Raw genomic sequence first — 6,000 nt, forward strand, 5'->3', positions numbered from 1 at the left:
GTTATCATTCAGTACTGTGATATATATCTATATATATTATAGTACTATAGTATTACCATAATCACTGTACCATGGTTTCAGTTTCAGAGTTACTCCAAACCAGTCATGGACACACGTATTCATCTGGGCACTGAATCAAATATGTGCTGACTGAACAATAGTTCCTGTCATCTTACATTTGGCTTGTGCAATCACAGAGTTATAAGAGCGTGAGGAGGTTAACAAGAGACTTTTAAACAGGTTCTTCACAATCTTCACACACCAGCACTGACTTGAAATGGAACCTGAAATGGAACTTGAAATACTCGGTCACAATGGAAAAGCTTTCAGAAACATCTATGATGACCTAAACGTTAGAAGATGGGGGAAAACAAGCAGAAAAACAAAAAGAGATGAACAGCTGAACCAATATCAGGATGTTCTCTTAAAAGGGTTTTTCCCAGTTTTTCCAGCTGATTGGAGAAAGCTAAGATATCTGCTCTTCAGACCCACTTCATATCCCAGCAGGTGGATGAGATTAATCAGACAAGAATATGAAAACCTCACTGTTCAGTGGACACAAGTACCAAATGAACAGTCGTTCCGAGATGTGATTAATATCAGCGGTAATTGGGAAGATTTGATGACATTTTGTATGCATTTTCGAAGAAATCGGAGACGGATTTATGTTGAAGATGTAATCCCATGTCTAAATGGAGAACTACAAAGACTGTTTCAACAATTCAATAATTAAAGAAGAGCTGCCTAAAACATGAGGTACAACATTCAATACAATTACATTCCTTCATTGCAAATATTGTACAATGTCATAAATCAATCATAGTCATTTCAGACAAATGTGAGATGAGTGTTTGGTTGGTTGGTTTATTTGTATGTCACTTCCATATTAAAAATGTATTTAAAAGTTGTTCTAACTAACCCCAGTAAAACTTTGGTCATGAATTAACAAAATGTAGGAAATGTATTTTAACACAGTGTAATAACAAATAATGAAAACGGTGCCAAGCAACTCGCCTCACCCAAACAGAGCTTTATCTAAATAGATATTAACAAAACATGAAGTTAGGAAGTTATTATGATCCATATACTTTCTTAGTTGAAATTAAATGTGCAACTCACATCATGTACCTTTAAGAAGACTAAAACAAGTCAAAAAGTTCTTCACTTTTCATTCAAATCTATAGGCTAATTGAATGAAATCGTTCGGTTTGGATTCATATATTGCTATTATGACATATCTTCCATTAAGATATGGCCATTTAAATATGCAAATAAAGTCATTTATACATTCTGTAAAAATTTACCTTTTTGCCCCAGTAGTGGTAGTAGTAGTAATTTTACATTTTGTTCTATGAGAAGTAAATGAGCAAATGTTTCTATTTATTTCCTATAATAACATATTGGCTGATGTATCATCATCCTGCTCATGCTAAATTTCTATCTAAATATGTTAAAATTTTAAAAGTAAATGCACATTGTTCTTTAGGGGAGCATCTCCCATCTTACCCTATACTATAGTGTGCATGTGTGAGTTTTAATTGATCGTATCATAACAGCTGTTCTGGGGCCCGTTTCAGTAAGGAGGCTTAACCAACTCTGAGTTGAGAAACTCTGACTTTCCTTCATTTCTGGGTTAACATACTCAGAGTTCTCACTTAACTTCCTTTCTGAAACAGGCCTCTGTTCTTGAGAGCATGAATATATACAGTAATAGCGCTTTATTTGTTTAATCTCTTCCACACAGAGACCATGATTTCACAAGACCACGAGGACCTCAAGATCTGCAACTTTTGACCAAATTTAAAACAGACCAAATATGAATTGCTTGTATTACTTGTATTTCTTTTCTCTGTCATATTCAATCCAGGCTGTGACTTAGCACAAAATTTATTAAAGTCTTGATTATAAAAAAGAAAATCTAATGGACATTTTCATTGTTAACACACATTAACCTTTTGTGTCACTGTATGGGGTAAGTTGTCACATATGAAGCTGCCATTAAAGTGCCCCTGCCCCTATTATGGGTTATGAAAGGTTAATATTTTGGTTTTGGGAGTCCCAACAGCAGGTTGACATGCATGCAAGTTCAAAAAAACACTTTCATTTTCTTATAATATGCATTTATTTTTTACCTTACTTGCTCAACGACTCCCAAACAATTTGCTCAATGATTCATTTTTCCAAACCCCTCCTTTGCCTGAAGCTAATCTGTGGTGATTGGTCTCATTTTCATTTCATCTCGCCTGTGATGCCTGATAAAGCAGCGTTTGTGAGTGCAGTGCTGCTTTGTGTACAGCCTTACCGGGGAAACCGCTATTTTTATTGCTCCAATAGCGGAACCTAGTGGCAAAGAATGAATTTACATTTTCATTCAGACCAACGCGAAAATCAAGGCTGCATCGGAAAACTTAGGCAGCTGACTTGTTGCCTCACTGCCCTATCAGGCAATGACTTGCAGGCAGCGTTTGCGCACGAAGGCACCTCACAAAACTAATCTACAGCAAAATATAGAGAACTTTGGTGATAAGTGAATATTTCATTATTACTGCAATATTAATTTCTCGCTAGAAATGACATCAAAAGTGGAAAACGTTGATCAAAAACATACATTTACACACAAACTGACCACCAACGCAACTTTCAGATGCCATCTTTATTTTTTAACTGTCACAGAATGGATCGCACAGGATTGTGGGATATCAAAGGCAGCGAAGGATACATCTATGCTGCCTTCAAAAATCGGCCAGATGAAGGCATCTCAGCAGACAGGAACTGAAGCAGCTTGTAATACAGATTGTAAAAGCAGCTTTACGGTATCAAATAGGAAAATAGTGTGTCAATAATTTGAAAGGACAATAGTAAACACTAAATTTTTTCAGTTAAAGTCAGTTCATCATTGATTTCAGCGATGTCACCGTCCAGCTCAGTTCAGTTTAAATAGTATCTGTGCAATCAAGTCAATGATATCGCTGGAAATTAAGTGTCCCCAAATAAACAAGCCAGAGGCGACAGAGGCAAGGAACCAAAACTCCATCGGTGACAGAATGGAGAAAAAAAACCTTGGGAGAAACCAGGCTCAGTCGGGGGGACAGTTCTCCTCTGACCAGACGAAACCCGCAGTTCAATTCCAACCGCAGCAAAGTCAGATTGTGCAGAGGACTCATCGGTTCCTGTAGTCTTGTCCCGATGGCCGTCTAGGTGACAGGGTCTTCACTGGGGATCTGTCTCTGGGGCTCATCTAGGTGTCCTGATCTCCGCTGACGTTCAGGGCTGTAGAGGTCGTCTCTAGGTGCTGATCCACCATCTGATCTGGATACGGACTGGATCTGGGTGGCTACGGTGATCTCGGAATAAGAAAGAAACAGACTAATATTAGCGTAGATGCCATTCTTCTAATGATGTAACAAGTACATCGGATGTTTTGGGAAGTGTTCCCGGTTCCGGTTGACCTAATTAATGCAGCCTAACAATCCTTTAACGGATTTGAATTATAGAAATGGAATATATAGAAACGTATTATGTGTAAGCCACGTTAAAGAGATGGGTCTTTAATCTAGATTTAAACTGACAGAGTGTGTCTGCCTCCCGAACAGTGTTGGGTAGATTGTTCCAGAGTTTGGGCGCTAAATAGGAAAAGGATCTGCCGCCTGCTGTTGATTTTGATATTCGTATTATCAAATTGCCAGAGTTTTGAGAACGCAGTGGACGTGGAGGACTATAATGTGATAAGAGCTCGCTCAAGTACTGTGGTGCCAAACCATTCAGGGCCATATAGGTAATTAGCAAGATCTTAAAATGTATACGATGTTTAACAGGGAACCAGTGCAGTGTTGACAGAAGCGGGCTAATGTGGTCATACTTCCTGGTTCTAAGAACTCTAGCTGCTGAATTTTGAACCATCTGGAGTTTGTTTATTAAGCGTGCAGAACAACCACCCAATAAAGCATTACAATAATCTAACCTTGAGGTCATAAACGCATGAATTAACATTTCTACATTTGACATTAAGAGCATAGGTCGATATATTTTTGACATTGAATTCGGACGTGCCTTGATGCCTTCCTACCTTGGAATGCGTCCTCCGAAGGCAGCATTTTTCAGTTTTCGGATGCAGACCAAGTTTTCCCAGGTCTGTGTGCGCATCAAGTGGGTGGTTGACGTCAACATGAAACAGCTTGGGATTCGTTTTAAAAACGACTCGTTTCAATGATTCAGAGTCGACTCCTTCTTTTGAGAGACAATATTTATACACCGTGCACTTTCAGATTTAAAATGCAAACTGTGCTTTGCTTCTACTGTCAATCATGTTGGCGTTTTGAATCAGCATCATTAGCGTTTCAATAGTGAATGTGAGCTATGCTCTGATTTTAAATCGTAATTTTGTCAGCTCCTGAAAGGGGGTCATACCATATATATACTGTATATATATATATTTTTTAGAGAACATGCTGAAGTGTTTTCAAACATATGCAAGACCATTTCCACCACTGGTAATTGCGTTTTATATAATCTAACAATTTCAGACTTTTTTCTCTGAATTGCATGATTAAAAACTCAAAATTCTGACTTTTTCTCAGAATTGAGATTGCAGCAAAAGGAAGTTAAGAATAAATTACATTTTCTGCATATTAGATTGTGTTTTATTAACGTGCACACCTACCCCAACCCTAAACCTACCCCTTATAATAATGCAAAAACAGTAATTATTATTGTACAGTGTGAGAAAAATTACGCTATATTGATGTACACATGCCCAGTAGATTTTGCTGTTCTCTTCTATCCTTAACCACGAAAACGGACTTCCATACAAAACCTTCTGAGTGAATGATTCAATGACTCATTCATGGGTGTTTCTGAAACTACGAGCACTTTTAAGCCCCAGCAGTGAAATTTTACATTTATGTTAAAATTTGTCATATGATGCTTTATAAATATATTCACAGTGTCATTACACACCTTGACAAAAATAAAATAAAATAAAAAATTAATTAATGATTAATGTGATTTAATATAAAATTATGAAGCGTTTATAGGTCCAAACACCATTTTTGTTCATGTCCCACAACTCAGTTCATGTCCCACAACTCAATTCATGTCCTCACAATGTTAAGATACATAAAATAAGCTAATTGAATTACAATTTGACATTATTTCAAATGGAATTGTTTAATATACATATTAATTTATAGCATCTTAATTATTTTTGTATTACTTACTGATAATTTTTTTTTCTGATCATTTTTCTGATTTTTATGAAGTGTGTCACTTTTGAGTCCTTACCGCAACAATGAAAAAGGGCTTTTATTATCACATTTTATCAAAGACAAATAAGTCTAATTTCTATGGAAACAGAAATTAGCATGTGAGCACATTGCTGACAAATTGGGCCACCTCACCACCTCCTTCACAAGATCCCAAAAATATAAGGGAAATTTCATCTTTTCTGTGTCAGTATTTATTGTGTGTCCTTACCATACAGCTTAGTAATTCTGTACTTAATTCATGTATATTAAGATGCTAAGACTCAAAACTAATGTAGTAGACCTTACTAGCTGCCAATTAGCTGCAATATTAGCAAAAATGTCATTTCCGCAACATGTCTTTACCACAGCAAATTTAGGTGTTGCGGTAAAGACCTTGTGTTGCGGTAGAGACAAGTTCAAGGTTTACTGTATATTAAATTACAAATATTCAGTCTGTTGTAAATTATATTTAAACATGACATTTTGGAACCTTAGATGAGACCAAATTCATCAACAATAAGATCAAAGAAATGCAGAGAGGAAATGAGAAAAGACCCAGAGAGGTATGCAGAGTATCTTCAGAAGGAAAAAGAATGTTACAAAAAGAGGTAAAAATTTGAAAAGAAGGCAGTAGAGGATAAATAAAAGAAACCAGAGGGCAAAACACAAAGTACTGCAAACCTCAAATCAGTTTGTTGCAACAAACACATCAACTTTAGGAGATAATATTTTTTAAACATCAAAAACAGTTAAACAG

This window comes from Onychostoma macrolepis, chromosome 23, assembly GCF_012432095.1.
Source record: "Onychostoma macrolepis isolate SWU-2019 chromosome 23, ASM1243209v1, whole genome shotgun sequence".
NCBI classification, from domain to species: Eukaryota; Metazoa; Chordata; class Actinopteri; order Cypriniformes; family Cyprinidae; genus Onychostoma; species Onychostoma macrolepis.